Source organism: Dasypus novemcinctus, chromosome 10, assembly GCF_030445035.2.
Source record: "Dasypus novemcinctus isolate mDasNov1 chromosome 10, mDasNov1.1.hap2, whole genome shotgun sequence".
In the NCBI taxonomy this organism is placed as follows: Eukaryota; Metazoa; Chordata; class Mammalia; order Cingulata; family Dasypodidae; genus Dasypus; species Dasypus novemcinctus.
The window spans coordinates 60056503-60073372 of record NC_080682.1 but is presented as its reverse complement, the minus strand read 5'-3'; the positions used below and the strand labels follow the sequence as shown (position 1 = coordinate 60073372).

General features: G+C 54.0%; 1 protein-coding gene across 1 annotated transcript in view; it reads right to left on the bottom strand.

Moving 5' to 3' along the window:
* Positions 1–4762, bottom strand: part of PAX6 (paired box 6) — a 28905-nt gene extending 24143 nt beyond the window's left edge. Inside the window, exon 1 of the mRNA XM_004446880.5 lies at positions 4609–4762. The gene's annotated coding sequence lies outside the window, so the exon portion shown is untranslated. The remainder of the gene's footprint in view (positions 1–4608) is intronic.
* Between the last annotated feature and the right edge of the window lie 12108 nt (positions 4763–16870).

Below are 16870 nucleotides of genomic sequence, written 5' to 3'. Positions count from 1 at the left end.
CCGGGCCAGGCGGCTGGGGCCGGCGCGGGCGAGCCAGCGGCTCTGCCCCTTCCCGCGGCCAGGCGCCCGCAGCTCGGGGAGGAAACCCGGCCAGAGGCGAGAGAGCCGGGCGCCAGGATCCGCAGCCTCTTGCGTGGGATTTCGTAGGACCGCGACTTTCGGGAGATCCCGGGGCAGTGGGGCAATGGGCCTGGGACTCGGATCAGAGAGTCTGTATCTTTCTTCCTCTTTCTATTTCTCAAACAAGCATTAAAGAAGCTTGAACTCAAGTCCCCTGGGCTTGAGAGAGAAGGTTAAAAAAAAAAAAAAAAAAAGGACCCAGAGACTGTCCGAACTGGAGGCAAATATCATTTTTACAACCTCTCAATTAGCGACCAGCTGGATTAGCACCTTCTTAAGCTTTGCCTCGGAAAGAAACAGCCTTAATCTTGTTGCTATTTTCCCCCAGGCCACTGGCTCTTTGAATCAGCTCCTTCTCCCTCCTGCCCCTCAAACCCCACTTCACCTCTGAGAAAAGTTTTAATAACAGCAAAAAATCATAGGAGTTCAGGAGCTGGGAGTGCATGCTACTGACGTCATTGGATGGGAGTGGGGGCCCCGCGGAAGGAATCTTGAAAACCCCTTCGCACAAACAAGAAACAAAAGGGCTCGGCTGCTTCCAGTGTGTCAATATTGGGGGGTGGGGTGGGCTCAGCCCAGGAGGGAAGGAAGAGTTTACAAAGTTTAAGGAGAGAAGGGTGGAGAGCGAGATTTCCTCGCTCTGGGCTGGCCTCAAGGAGGGTGGGGGTACTACTCTGTCTCGTGGAGCGTCTTGTGCCCTCTGCCAAGTACCTGCTCTAGGGAGGACGCGGTCGGATCCGGGGCTGCGGCCGCAGCGCGGCGCGCCAGGGACAGAGGTGTGCGCAAAAGTGAGACTTGCAGGTCGCCATTTTAATTGCGCTTCCGACTCGCCAGGGCCCCACTTGCTGCACTCCAGCGCGGGGATTTCTCCTTCGGGTATCATCTCGCCTTTACCAGCTCTCCTCAGGTCCCCCTGCCCTAAGGCGTCCGAGGAGGGCAACCCTTCGACCTTGCCGGCATGTTTCCGCAGAGGCCGCCGGGGTGGTCCAGCCCGGAAGGGAAGGCCAGCTGTGCCGAAGGCAGCACACTGGGCGATCGCTGCCCGCGCGAGATCGCTTGGAGCCTCTGGTCTGTGTCGGTGCGCAAGTTGGTGAGATCCGGCAGCATCTCACCCACACCCGTCTCTGGTATTCACCTGCGGCCTCCCAGTCCCCCAACCTCTGAACATTTCTCAGGTCCAGTGGCGAAGGCTGCCGAGGCAAAAACCTCGCCCAGTTCGCTGAGGACTCGCGTTCCGCTCCCGGCTTCCGAACCAAGAATCGCCCACCAGTGCCAGACACTTCTGAACTCGTGCTTTCCCAGGCCAAGCAGAGGCGCAGGGCTGGCGTGCTGGGAAGGGTGGAGACACGCATTTCTTTGGAAGACAGTCTCTGCAGACACCTGTGTCACTTTGCAGAGCCCCCAAATGGCTCCCTTTTTGCAGGCCCAGGGAAGGTAGGTTTCCTGGACTGCAGAGCAGGCCAAACGGCTCAAACAGGAAAGGCAATGCCCCCATCCCAGCCGCCCAGTCCGGGGTGCCTTCCCTTCTCGGGATCTTTCTCCCTCTCCTTTCTCCAGCAACCTGCCGGGTTCCCGCTCGCCCGGCCACTTTCCGGAGCTCAAGGCCTCGGAAAGCCGAGGAGAGCCGGGAGCTGGGAGCAGAGCGGGCAGCGCCTCCAGGCTGTGGCCACGCTCGGCTGGGGGAAGCAGCGTCCTCGCCCTTCCTTGTCTCCTGCTAAATAACAAGAGAGTCAGGGTGCTCTGGGGTCCGTTCTCTTCCTTCCACTGGGCGGCAAACCCCTGTTTTTATTTCTTTACATATACAGAAAAATACTTAAAGAAGCATTGTCCCGCTGGGTCTCCCAGAGAAGAGATTCCTGCAGCTGGGTGGATCGGACTCCCCAGCGGCTGCCTCCTGCTCCCTACAGGAGTAATTGGGTCTAAACTCCTGTGTAGGACACTTGCAATCAGCGGTTCTTTCAGATCTTTGCAAATAAGGTTCCTAGGAAAGTTTGTTTTCCATTTTGTCCCTGTGGGATGGTCCCCCTCTCACCTTTGCCTTTAACCTCTGCCCCCAAGAGGCAATATTTCAGCTTCAAACGAAAAGCAAGCTAAGGCCACCTCAGTCCCTTCTCCCTGAAGATCTCCTCCTAAAAGGTTGTTCTGAAGGCCCAGGTCAGAGTCCTGCAATTTGTCCTCTAGCGGAATCCGGAGCCACAGGCCCGGGACTGGGTGCTTTGCTGGGGGATTTGAGGCTGTGGCTTGGGGGCTGGGGGAGAAAATGTCAGACTCCTCGCTGGAGCAGCCAGGGAACCAGAGCTAAGCGCATCCTGACCAGCTTTTAAAATGACATTGATTGGGACAAGCTGTTCCCAACCGCGGTAAGAGTTAATCTGCCTGTTAATCAAGGCACTAAGGGACTCAATGCGAGTTTTATTATCGACCGGAGAACAGAGGCGGCAGTGAGGGATCAAAAGCCAGGATCCCAGAAATTTGTCAGCGCGGTTCCCCCAAAAATGTATTTTCAATTAGAGAACAATTCAGCGCTTTTCATCACTTCCTAACTCTGCCTCACAGATGGTGATTTACAAACCTGGCTAGCGGGGGCGGAAAACCGACGCCTGGGGGCAGCCAGGGGGCCAAGGGGCGGGGTAGGAGCTGCGGGTTGGCTTTGCAGAGTTCGGCCCGGGAGAGTTGAAGAATCTTCATCCTGAGGCTGAAACCTCTGATTCCTCCCCAGAGCAAAGAGAGCAAAAGAGTAACAAATAACGCCACCAATATCGGCATCCACCCCTCCGGGTCAACGCGCGCCCCCCACCCCCAAGCTGGGCTCCGGGGTTGTCAGGCTTCGGCGTGCCGCTGCCGGGGCCAGCTGGAAAGTTTGCTAAGAGAGAGGGACTCCTTCAGTCTATGCCGCGCTGCCCCCTTCTGCCCCGGAGGGGCGTTGGGCGCCCTTAGGTTTTCCTTTCAAAATCTAAAATAAATAAATAAAATCCCAGGACCTGGGGAAATTTGAACAGAAACTCTCTCAATAATCCAAATTAGTTGAGAGGGTCTGGGGGAAAAAAGACAAGCCAACTATGCCCGCCCTCCGATCAAGGAAGGCATGCAAGTGGGAAGGCGACAGAGTAGGTCTGCCGCTCGCCCTGGGCGCGGGGCGAGGGCTCTGGTCAGAGGTAATTATGTCATCGCGTTTTCTCGCTGTGACAGCCGAATAAACACAATCTCCAATAAACATCTCTAATGAGGGAGGAGGCCCGGGGATGACTGGGTTTGATTTATGACTGGAGGAGACGATCCACTTCTCACTGCGAAGCAGGCAACCTGCTCGCCGCCCAGCTCTGGGCGAAGGAGCCCGAGAAGGAGAAAACCCCGGCCCAGGTAAGGCACCGGGCCTGCGGGCCACTTCGTTTGTTCCCCGACTAACTAGGCGAGGTGGGCAGGACGGGCCCGCTACTCGGGGCCGGGCAAGGGTCCCAAGCACCTGTCACAGGTGACTAAGATCCAAACGTTCTCCAGAGGCCCCTCCGGAAGGTTTGGATTGAGGGTGCCAGGGTTGTGGGTGGGAGTGGGGAGAGCTGGGGCTTGGCTAGAAGCCGCCTCAACGTCCGCGACAGGGTGCTGCTCTGTCCCGCCTAAGCCCGCCTTGGCGCCTCCGGCCGCTTGGAGCCCGTCTCCTGGGATTTTCACCCCACACCCCACGAATTTGTCTAAATTTGGAGTCGTTTCTTCCCTGACCCACTTCCGGGATACTTCCGGCCTTCTCGGGGCGGGAGGATGGCACCGCGCTCAGCCGCGGGGCTCACCGGGCGCCCACGCTTCCCGCCGAGGCAGCTAGCGCAGCGCCCGCGGTAACCCGAGCCCGCGCGTTCTAGCTCAGTGAGAATCGCTAATTATTAGGTCTTCCCAAGTGAAGCTCAAATCACACTCTGGGGGCTTTACACGCTGCCCAGCTCTCAGGGCCGCATTCTTTCGTCCTCCGCTCCTTTCTGAGAAACGAACCCCATCTCTAAGACTTTGTTGCGACCGTTTACACTTTGCTCCCACGGGAAACTTTTGCCGCACCTCGCGCGACCAGCAGCGAGGCGTTTCCACGCACTGCGGGCGCGGGAGGGGACTTCTTGCGGGCTCCTGGCGGACCGCGAAACGGAGATCTGGGTACAAACCGCGTCCCCACCTTCTGCATTTCTCTCCGTTGCTAGCAGCTTCTCGAGACAGAAGCAGCAGACCCCCGCCCCGCCCCCAGCTCGGGCCCGCCTGGCGGTCCACTCTGGGCCCGGGAACATTTTGCTGTCTTTGCAGAAAGGCAGGCTCGGCAAAGACAAGAACACCCCCTCTCCCACTCGCACCCCTCAGCAACTCCCCTCCGCCTTTGCATGCCTCCTTTAAAAAGCAAAAGCCAAGGCCCTGGGTCACTTGGGGCGGGCTCCGATTTGGGGGCGCCCGTCGCGGGCAGCGGACAGGCGCCGCGGGCCGGGAACGAGTCCGGGCTGGAGCCGGGGCGGTTACCTGGGAGCGCAGGGCGGGGAGGCAGGTGAGCCTGGCAGCGCGGTTCCCACACTTCTCACCGCGGCTCTGCAGGGGAAGTGGCAGATCTGACAGCCGCGTTCTACGCGAGGACCTGCCCCAGAGTTTAAATGTCAATGATAAGAAAAGAGGGTGCTCGGGTAGGCGCTAACTTTCCTTAATATCCACGCCAGCACCGCCCTCATTGGCTGCCGGGCGCGCGTGACGTCACGGCGGCCGGAGTTGGGCTCAGTTCCGCGCCCGCAAGCCTTCGGGCCGGGCCTGAACCTCCCGCTCCGGTCCTCGGTCCCGCCTGCTCCAACCCCTGCCGCGGCCTCCGTCGGCTCCGCCGGTGACCACCAGCGCCCAGCCGGGTCCCGGCCCACCCTTCCTTAGAGCGTAGTAAACCACCAGGGGAACCAGTCCAGCCCAAAGCGCTCTTGCCCCTCGCCCGGCACGCGGGGCGCAGGTCCCTGCCCCTGGGCCGGGTAGCTTCCTCTCCAGGTGCCTGCCCCGTCCTCTTCTCTGATTCCCGGAAAAGTCACTTCGTCAGAGACCCGGAGGCTGCGCTGGGGCTGAGAGGGGAACGCTGGCAGGAATCGTTTTCAATACGAGTTCGAGGAGCGATGGGTACCCCATCTTGGCCCTGGATTCCGCAAGTCACCAGCGGGGCACAGGCGGGGGCTCCCGGGAGAGGGGGAGCGGTCCTTCCCCCGAGGTTCCGCCAAAGTCCTCATTAGGTCCACTGGGTTCTCAAGAGGAGAGGCCTAAAGGGCGCTGTCCAGGCTCTCTTCACCCTCACTGGGCCAAACGGCTCCAGTCTGATAGAAAATGCATGTGATTTCACTTATCTTTGACTCCGGGTTAACTTTCGATTTTTCTGTTGACTTCGTGGCCTCAAGGAAGAAAATAGGAAAATCCAACATTCTGAAGTTGAGCTTCCCTTCCTCGGGTTTGCGGAAACAACAGAAATTGGGGCGCGGTCGGCAGATGTGACCCGGTGGCCTGTGCCTTTTTGGCACCCGTTTTGGAAGAGGAGACGCCTTAGCTGAGCTGGGCCTGGCCATCTTGGGAGGGGGACGTAGACCCGGCTTGTCATCCTCGAGTCCTCCCCATCAGGGAAGGGGCCTTTCCAGCTTTCAGGGCCCTCCCTTTCTGCTTCCACCGGGGGCTCGAACTTGGAAGTGACTACGCTTTGGTCCGGAGGGGCAGGGGGCACTTGAGGCGGTGTCTGGAGGGGAATGGGTGGGGCCATGGAATTGCCTCTAAGCAGCTGGAGACCCAGCCTGGGCAGACCCCAACGTGTGTACGTCCGGGCAGAAAGAGTGGACGCCTAGGCACCTTGCCCTGGTGAGGGGAAGTCGGGCACAGATGGCGCTGAGGCACGGAAGGCCGAGCGGCTCCCGCCCCCGGCACACCTGGACAGGTGCCGGACTTCGCAACCGGCGGGGAGATGGCTCCCGGCAGACGGCCTGCGGGCTCCTCCAGGCCCCACCAGCTCCCAGCCGGACTTGATTTTTTTCTAGCTCAGCTGGTGGAGGCCTGCGGGCAGGGTGGGGATGGGGAAGAGAATGGTAGCCTGTAACTGGGGAGGTCTCTGTGAGATGCTCTTTCTAATTTACAAACCCTGTCTCTTCCCCCCCCCCCCCCCCCCACCCTTCCCCGTGAGTCTTTCCCTATCGGGGCAAGGAGCATCCATCTCCCACTGGACATTCTAGTCTGGATCTAAACCCTGCGGTGGTCCTGTCGCACCAACACCTGCTCGGCTAGGAAGAAACAATTAGGAAGGTGCCTGCTGGAGTTTCTACACACACACACACACACATGCGCGCGCGCCCGGCCATCCCCCCGGACCCAATTTCTCGGTAAGCCCCTAGCCACACAACTTGCCCCTGCAGGACCTGGTCCGGTCAGATCTCCCCCACTCCCTCGCTCGCACTGGAGTTTGCGGGTAGGCCCGGGTCCTGGGTAGGCCTCCCCACCCCCCCACCCCCACCGGTTTCTGTACGCGGCTCTCCCCACCCACTCCCTCTGTCCGAGCCGGAGACCGCACAGAGGGCTGCTTGCGTCTTGTTTGGAGTCAAGCTTTTAAGAGCGCGCGAATCCCTGCAACCCAGCAGGGTGCTCGAGCGCGGCGTTGGAAACGCCACGGCACCCGCCCGCTTATCTGCCTGTCAATAAAGGGCGCGCTGGGGCAGAGCCCGAGCGACCGGCGGTGGAGGCGAGGCCGGACCTAGGCCCCTCTTAGCTCCAGGCCAACGCCGGAGACGCTCTCCATTTGCCCTGGGCACAGAAGCCACTCAGGAGGGTGCAGGTTTAGCCGCTGCCGAAGCTCAGCCCCCGGGTAGCTCTTGACCTCAGAGCACTCTGGAAACGCTTCCAGAACCCGAGAGCCAGGGGCTCCCTTCCGCCCCTGCCACCGGGTTTGGGGACAGCCGGATCGGGTCCCGCGTGGTGCCCAGCCTGCGAGGCGCGGTTTTGCTCTCCCTGGGCTGGAACAGTTCTTCTAGGCCGCACTGGCGGCCGCGTGGGCATGTCGCCGACGATCCAGAGTGTCCCCAATGCGGAGTGCGACCTGAGGCGGGTTGTAGATGGGGTAAAAGGGTCAGAAATAGAAAAGACCCTCTCCCCGCCTTTTTTTCCTCCAGACTTCTTCCCAGCTCAGGTTAGCCCAGACTGCGATTTCGGGACACCCGGGGCAGTCCTGAACTCTGGTTCTCCACTCCGGTTCCAGTGCGCAAGCTCCGCCGCCGCCGGGTCCGCGGGGGCTCCGAGTTCAGCCCATTGCCTCCCTCTAACCTGCAGAGGGGGATGGGGTGTGAGGATGGGGGAGAGGGACCTCGAAGTAGGGGATGGGGGTGATGTAGGAAGGGGGCAAGGGGGCCGATTAGACAGTGGCTTGGTAGGAATGAGAGAGAGGGAGAAGAGAGGGATCAGTCTCTGGCCTGAACTGTAGCTGAGATGTCCGTGTCCAAGGTATGCTCCCCTCCCCACCCCTTCTCTCTCCCTTAACTACTTAATGCAAATAAAGTGGCCTCCAGATTGGCGCGGCCCCTCCCGCAGAATCTGTTCCAATGTGGCTGGGAATTGATTTAGTATTTATTTGACTTTTCACTGAGAACGGGCATTGAGTCTCCTAGCGATTGAAAAGTAGAAATGGATGTTTTTCACTTCAACATTTCAATTTTATTTTACTAAGCCCGGAAATCCTGTTAACTTCCATTTAAAATATTATTTGTAGGTGGCTGCTAATTTATAAAATGGTTTAACAAAGCTTTTCCATATAAAAATTAATAGGAAGAGGGGGGAAATTCCCCGACTAATTGAGAAAAAAATACTGTGAATATTTGTGTCATTTCAAATAGCTGAAAAAGCCAAAAATCCATCTATTAGCTAAGGAATCTAATTTGCTGGGCAGTGTATGTGGCTCTTGCTCTTCCTTCCCTCTGCTTTACTTCCTTTTAAAAGGCAAATTTGTTTTAACAAGATTTTCATTTTAAATAAAAACCAGAAAAACATTTTGTGAATTTGAGCGTCAAAAAGGGAAATATTTAGCAAAGACAATATTTGCCATCTCTTCACCCTGGTCTAAAGGCATGATTATATGCAATTCTCTGGTTTCTTTGCTATTCAATTATTTTTCTGCTCTCATTCAAAGCAATACTTAGTCCCCTTTCTCTTCTGTCTGTCCTACCTCACCATAAAAAGTTTTCTTCAATATTTGGGAAAACCTCCAAATCCTTCCAGTTGCTTTCCTCTTAAGAAAATCTCTATTACAATTAATTCAAGAAAACTCTGCTTTTCTTTTCCTTCTAAACATTTTCATATTTAGTCAGTCCATGGCACTATGTTTGCTTTCTTTCTGACTGAGACATTAGCTGAATTCCCTGGGGGTGATTGGATGCAATTCGCTGAAAGTAGACAGGCACGTCCTGGATGTTAGAAATTCACTTTTTCTCAACGTGACAAGGCCGACTTCGATCTACAATTGTATTTGAATGGGCAATGAGCGGAAAGATCTCTCATCATTAAGCCTGCTTCTACTTTAGCAAAATAACGAGAGCCTTCATTTGCACACAAACGCTCATAAAACTCGTATTCTTTGCAACTCTTTAATAAAAAGGATGGCTGTGTAATTTAAACTAGAGATGAGGAGAAAGCAAAGAGGGAGATGAGGGATTTAAAGGTGTCTCCTCCCTTCCCCCAAAAGATCCATGTGATCAAGTTGACTTTTTTACTTTAAATCTTAAATAAGATGTGAGTTGTAACAAGAGGATTGGCACTTACTCCGTGACCCTTATAATTGGATTAAATATAGACTGAGACGTACAAAAACACACCAAGATTGACACCTGCCAACTGGACTTCCTTATGATTGATTGTGATGCTTCGTGCTGGCAACAATAATGAAATAAATTGTACGGATAAAACAGCACATTTGTCATTTCCGTGCCATGAGTGAGGAAGTCAACGAGTTAGGCAAGCTGTTAGCTGACAGGCGCGAGCGGGAGGCAAGCTAAAGAGATAAATAAGGATTCCAGGCATTGACAGGACAAATTATAACTTGTCACAACCTTTTTAAATTCAGAAGTTTTCAATTAACATATATATTGCTGTTACATATAAGATAAGGGGGCGCCGACGTAAACACACGCCGTGCGCAGAGACCCCCCCTAGCGCCACGGGCTTGGGCGCCCAGTCTCTCCTGCTGAGTGTGCCAGAGAGCCCCGACCCTGGCAAGCTGGAGGGCACCCGTGGGCCAAGGCTACCCGGTCAGCCCGCTGTCCCCGCGGGGCTTGGTAAGGTGAGTGAGGGTGTGTTAGCCTGGGCAGTGGCTCCTTCTTTCGCTCGGATCTGCAGCTTGAAGTCTCAGCATCGTTTCTTCCCAGAAGCGGATCTCCCCAGCCCTTGGGAGAGTCTGGAGAGGCCTGTGCCCAGGACAGGGCAGGATGAGCCCCTGTCTCTCTGCTTCCCTGTGTTGACAAATAGAGAGTAAGGCTCGAGAGAAGAGGCGCCCTCCATCAGCTCTAAAGCCTTACTATCAGGAGAGTGAGCTCCTGGACCTGGGGTACCAGCAATGGCCTCCTCGTGGTGGCAGGCCTAGGTTGCTGACCTGGTGTGGCCTGAGGGTGCTCCTAGGCTCTGGAGTCCTCCCTGGCCCAGCCCTGTCCTGAAAGAGGCTTCCAAACCCACCCTCTTTGTCCTACCCAGGAATAGGGTCTGTTTTTCCTTATTCATTCTTTGACTCTGGGACCCAGTTTCCTGAGGGTCCTTGGGTGGGGAGGAGCCTGGTGGTCCCTTTCTGGCTTGAGGCTGTTCTAGTAGGGTCGGGAGGCCTTAGGAGTGCAGAGGGCGGGGCTGCAAGTTCGGGTGGAGTCTAGAGTTTGTGGCTGTGGCCCAAGAGACGGTGGTGGGTGAAGGTCAGATTGTGAGTTTGAGGAGTGTGTAGGGAGAGTGTAAACTCCTTAACCACCCGATCCTCCCCCCAAGGCTTACCTCTCAGCTAACTTCCACCCCAAGCTAGAATCTGCACTTTGCAGGGCCTCTCAGCATGACCAGCCTCTGTCTGACCGCTTGGCCTTGCTGTGCTGGCCTTCCGCCATACTCCAGCAGTAACGGAAAGCTACAGGCGGGAAGTAGCGTTGGTCAGAGGCCGCTGCACGGCCTGGCTGGGGGACAGTAAGGCACAGAAAAAAGGCCTAGCCTTCGCGTGGCCCGGGAGCTTGTGGCAGCCGGGGGCCAGGCAGGTCTCGTTCCAGGCTGGCCAGCGTGCGCGGTGGCCGCGGCCCAGGACGAGGCCTCCAGAAGCGGGAGAGGCCTAGTTCCAGGAGGGCGGGGCAGGCCGCTTCGCTTCCTCCCCACGCGGGCATCCAGCCCTCTTGGCCTGCACTCTGCTCGGCCGCTCCCCAGCCCTCATAGCCCGCGTCCTCGTCCTCGCCCTCCAGTCGTGGAGGAGAGTCCAGCCTGGCGCCGAGGCCGCAACCTGTTACCACAAACACTCCCAGAAAAAGGGCGTCAACCCCAAGCTCCTGAGCTTCTAGTCCTAACCTCCAGGCGCCTGCCACCAAATTGCACACCGCAAATGCTCTGAATCTTGCAAAGACCGAGCCCAAGAACGAGGGAGGAAAAGGGAGGCAAAAAACAAGTTACATGAAATTAGTTGGAAGCGGCCGCATTCCCCAGTGACCGCAGCCATTAACATTATAATCTCAAACGCCATTTTTTATGTAACACTATTGTTAGTAAATCAACTCCTCAGGTCCTCAGAGACGCTGACCCCTGGCAATTCAGTGAAAGTGTAATTATCTCCCGGAATCTTGGACAGATTTAAGAGATTACATTTCAACTAAATCTATATCAATGCTAATTCCCCCTCTCCCCCCTAGCCTGCAGGTGCTAGGCAAGGGAAATGGCGTCAGGCCCCAGCAGAACGCTTCACAAAGGGGAGAGGGCTTGCTGCGTACAGGCCAAAAGAAATGAAGCCCCACATAAAATTACACCTATTTTTTCCCCTTTTTTGCCACAAAACCTGGTTCTTATATAGCAAAGTTAAACAAAGCAGCTATGCTAAATTAGCGTTACATAAAGGCGAGTTTAATGCTCGGTTACAGTCAACTGGTGTATCTCTGATGGCTAATTGTCTATCAAAATTAAAGAGAAAAGAACAAATGATTCGTTATAAGAAGGTGTTAAAAGCCTCAACAAAAGGACATTTCACAAATATAATATCGGCAGCTCGGGGATTGCCCGCAGGGTTGTTCAGGCTCTGGCCCTGCGCAGCTATGAGAAGTGGGGTGCGGGGTGCTATTTGCCTGGCAAGAGCTCATTTCCTCACAAATGAGTATAATAAAAATCCGGGAGGTGATATTAGAGTAAAGATCGAGATCAGCCCTAATCTGCGCGATGGACGTTGGCTTCAAAGGCGACCCCAACTCTCTCTGCCCGGGCTGGGGGCGGAGGGCGCTTTGCCATCCCCCGAGGACACCACATCCAACTAACTCTCCACTGCCCTCGATTTGGGGACAAGAGCGAGCGAGTGTGGGGCTGGAGGAAACTCTAACAAAGGACAGCGAGTTTCGCGGGTCCCAGCTCTTCCCTGGGCTGGAAGGGGACGGTCGGGGACCAATATCTCAGAGGCGCCAACACCAACCAGCACGTGCCTTTCTGACGCGCGGCTCTGTCTTCTGCTGGGGGGCGGGGGGGGGGGGGGCGCAAGCTGAGACCGCCAGCCCACCCTCCAGGCTGAGGAGGGTTCAGAATACCATACGACGGTCCCCTTCGCCAGGGCGACCCCAGTTCTAGAGCTCCAGGCATATTTGTTGTTCAAAGTTAATTAAACCTGAAAGCAACCAAAATGCGCGCGCCAGGCGCAAGGAAGCCAATTTCCGACCCGTGTCCGAGAGAGGCGGCGCGGGCCGCCGGGCACGCTCACTCCGGCGGAGTCACTGTAGGAGAATCCGCGGCTGGGGGGAAAAGCCGAAACCAAATCAGGCAGCAACAAACCGTCTGGAAAATGGACCCACGGAGACGCAAGAATGAACTTTTAAAAATCTTTGACAACTTGTGTCCTCAAGAAAGTGGATTGAAGATAATTGAAATGGTTACAAGTCACTGTTGCCTGACTTTGAATATGAACAGTCACATAATGACATCCCCGCCATACAACAATACTTTAATTTCCATGATCCCACTTCAGGATCGTCGCGCGGGCCGCAGGACAACGCAGCGCTAAACAGAAATCTTGGCTCCAGCTTGCGTTATTCATTTTGGGATGGGGCGGAAAATGGGTTGTTCTGAACTTGTTCTGAAAATCTCAGGGACAGGTGGGCACCGAGCAGCCTAGAGGAGCGTCGTCAAAGGGCCACTTTGCCCGACGGGGCCGAGCCCGCGGTCTCGGTGTCCTCGGGTTCTCGGACCCTGGCGGGCCGGGTTGCCCAGCTCTCACCCTAGCCGGGCCTGGTCCAAGGAGGGCCTAGGCAGGGGCCCTCTCACCAAGCTGCCCTCTCCGGTACAGCCCCACGGCCGCCCTTCCCTCGTCCTTTCTCTTTCCCTCCAGCCCTCGCGTTCTTTCCTTCTTTCTGCAGTGGAGCTCCAAGCCTCGTGCGCAGCGCCGGGCGCGGGCGGCTCGGGTTCCCTCGCGGATTTGGAAGGTACCAGGGACTTGGCCCCTTCCCAGCCTCCCCCGCGGCCACCTCACCCCCCCACCCACCCCCCTTGGCTCCCGGCAAGCAGCGAAGCAAGCCGGCCCTCTCTGCACCGCCGGGACGCGGGCGCTCACCTTGGGGCGCGGCCTCGGCAGAGCCTTGCTGCCGGGGCCCGGGTGGGGGAAGCAGGGCTGGGCGGGGGGAGCAGGAGTGGGCCCTGGGTCGAGGTCTCCGCAGTGCGCAGGCGCCGCTCGGGCCCACCGCCCCCTCCCCAGGCGCGGGGTCTCGGGGACAGACCCCGCGTCCCTCTCCGCGCAACCACCGCCTTAAAAAAAAAAAAAAAAAAAAAAAAAAGACCATCTGGTAATTGTCTTTCTTTAGATCTTCCCTTAATTATGCTTTTAATTAAAGATGGTTCAAGGCATCGGACCACATGAAGGGCAGTAATTACAAATTACATTACAAACCCGACAGATGTAGCGGGATCTGCTGGGAAAAAGGTACCGGAATAAAAATTTGACTAAACTTTAGGATAAATTAATCGGCGTCTCCGAGAACAGAGGCACAATTCTGATTATGTAGGCTCCAGCCAGGATTTAAGTTTTATGTCATGATTGTTTTCATATTTCTTTGACGTCTATTGATTTGGAGGCAGCTGCAAGCCTTTGTCACAGGAGAGAAGAGCAGTCACAATATATTAGCTTGATGGCATAACTCGAACCGGAGAGGCGAGGGGCGCCGGAATGACGGGGGCGCACGTGACCCCGCCCGGGGCCTCCCGGCCCAGCCCTTACATTAACTTGTTCTAATAAGAATAATGGAGCATTACTCCCAATTCACGGACAGAAGGTGCTTTCCTGTCTAGGACGCGGGCGGCGGGAGTGCGCGGCCACGGCCCAGGAGGCCAAGGTGTCTCCGCGCCCGGTGCGTCCTCCTGGCCGCTGCCGGGCTCCGAGGCGGCCTCCGACTCCCAATTCCTTGCTCACGTCGAGGACCCCGGGGTTGGGAGAAGGTCTGAGGGCCCGGCTCTCGGCTCCGAGGCGCGAAGCCAAGTCCCCACGCGGGCCTGGCTTGGGGCCTCCCGCAGGCCCGAGCGGGGCAGGAGGACCCGGGGCCGGGAAGGAAAGCGCCGGGAGGGTGCGGCGCCCGAGCGCGAGGCCGCCGGCTCGCGGGAGCTGGCCGCAGATTGTGGAAGCAGAAGGGAGGGAGCTGGGTCGTTTCCTTTGCTAATCATCCCCCGCGTCTGCTCCTTCCCCGCCCTCGCCCGGCCGCCGCCCAGCCTCGAGCACGCGGCCGGGCCGGAGTCTGACTCACTTTGCGCCAGTGGCTGCAGTTTATGGGCAAAGTCTACATGCCTATAGCTCACCCCTCTATTTCAGCGCCGTGCAGTGCCCCCGGGACCGCGCACGGGCAATTAAACACGCCCACTTTCGGCAGGATGACGGCGGCTTTTCAGAAATAGATACACTTCGAATTTTGACACAAAATTCTGCGAATGCACCTTGCCATAGACGAACGCTCCCAGGGAAGATGTGTGATCCACGCATAGGACACGCGCCCATGTAAACTGAAAGAGCAGCACGGAGGACCCACCGGCCTGACACCTTTTCTCGTTGTCTGAGGAAGGAAAGTTTCCTCTCACAGTGTTTCTCTTTTCCTTTGCCTTACAGTTCCTGAAAGGAAAACAGGTATTTTGACTAGACGTCTGTAGGGGCCTTCTAAGCAAGGCGCGTCATCTGCGGAATCCTGCAGTTCATACTTTTAAAAACTTGAGTGTCAAAGTCTATTTTGCTGAGGAAACTCAAAGAACTAGTCGCGAACAAATAAGTAACTCCCTTATTTGTACCATGAAGTGAGTTATCCAAATTGTAAGGATGTTTCTCTGTCAGTGCTACTTTCCAGTTGTTTGCAGGGAAGAAAAATCAGTCTAATCGACCTCTGATGGGGTTGTGGCAAGAAAAAATTTCAACGTACACGTGCTTCTCTCTTTTCTACCCTTCCTGTTGAGGTGCAGGAACATGAGGTGTGCAAAAGTCATCGCTCTAATATCAGACAAATTAAAAAGTTTGTTTAGCTTGCCTGTGTATCTAAGATGGGGATTTCTTTCTTTTTCTGTTTTGGTATTTAGTAGGAGCATATTTATTGAAACAAAATGCAAAGAAAGTTCAGAGAACTCAAATAACAAGGAAAATCGTGCTAAGGTTTCCCTAGCTCCTGTATATAACACAAATAATTAAATATCTTTTCATCCAAAATGAAGGAAAGAATGCCAGGAGGTGTAGCTCACCACTGAAGAGGTTTTTTAAAAAAATATACCAAATATTCTACAAATATTGATATGCTTATGATTTTATAGTCTGAAACATTTCTAAACACAAATATAAAAACATTAATTTAACCCTGTTTTTGTTAAGGTGGTAATAAATTGTTTTTGCTTTTTAAATACCCACACTACTAATGTAAGTTGCAGCCAGTTTGGGGCCTGGATGCTCTGGGAAGACTACCTACCATGGATGTTTCTCTCTATCCCGTTCTCTTAGAGTGTAATGAGTATTTTACATAGAGCATTTTTGGGCACTTGCGAATCATTTTTGTTGAAATCAAATATACACATTTGTGAGAAATAAAGCTGGAAATTTTGTTTTGTTTATAGCAAATTCATTTTAGTGGAATGAAGCATAACACTGAGAAATTAATACAGTACTACACAATGCTGACAAAATGCTTCGGGGTAGAAAAAAATAAAATATTGTTAGAACTGCTCACTGTAGTGCTTGTGATCCTATTTGTGTGTATAAGGAAATTTTTTCAACTAATGTTTTTCAAGCTCATTCTGTGTTTCTATTACAATACTCACCCATGCTCTGTCTTCCCTTACTGTCTTCCCATGGTTTATATATACTCTATGAATTTCAGTAAATATAAATTACTGCTTAAACCAGTAAAGAATGGCTACTTTATGTCTCATTGTTCTCCTTACAATCTGCCCAGTCTGTATTTTTTACCCATTGCAGCTATTTCCCCTCAATTCCATGATGAAAGTAGTGGCAAATGCCATTCAATTTAGAGGAGCGCAAGCACAGAGAATATGAAGGTTTTGTTCAAAGCCTCCCTCAAACCTATTTTTGGACTTGGAAAAAGAACAGGGCTAGATTACAGTATACATCCCTTTTTCCATATGAGGCCACTTGAAGCAGGAGACTTTGAGGTTCATTTTGGAAGCAGAAGACATGCATGGAAGTATGTGTTCCTTAGAAACTGACAGGTGACAATGGACCTCAGGAGGAATAAAGCAACTCATGCTCTTAACCACTTCTGATTTGCAGGCAAAGAAGAGTTTCCTCTCATTTCTGGTCTGCATTACTTTCTCTGTGTTTGGCAGCTGAACCAGAGAACAGCCTGCAACCTTATGCCTTTGGGGATTTCCTGTGGCTTTGCCACATTCCCTGGAGAAACTCAGAATCTTGGAATCGATGGAGGGTTTACAGAGAATCACAAACACCATTCTCCCTCTAATCCATCTGGGGCTCATGCAGTATTGATAGCAATCTTTCTGTTACTTGGCAGTTTCAGACCATTCAAATGAGAACAAGTAGGAATTTGGTAGTGGGGGTGGGGATAACGGCAATTGGTACAGTCTTTTGGACTGTTAGGATTGATTTCTATTCCAAAACCATGGAACTAAGTACAAAATTAAACAGTCTGCACTCAATACTTTGGGAATGCTTTCTCCCCTCCCCATCTCTTTTTGGTTATTATAGTGCATTTGGATTAGGCAGTTGACACATATATTACTAAGAAATCTTACTTTGTCACTAGGACAAGGTGGTACTCATTTTTTAAAATTTTGTAGCTGAAATTCAGCTTGCTTGACTCCCTGCTTGTTGCTACTTTGTTAGGTAATAAGGAAGACCATTTGCATTTCATAATAAGAATCAAGGACAAGGCAGACACAATGCTGATTAAAAAAGGGCTCCCCATTTGAGAGCTCCCAGTTTGAAATCGCTGCTAACCAATGCCACAATCTCATTGGTAGGTCAAGCAAAAATCTGAAGACAAAATCAATGTCAGTTTTCTGTCTTGGTGACAGAGAGAGGCCCACCAGAATCGTATCTAGTAAA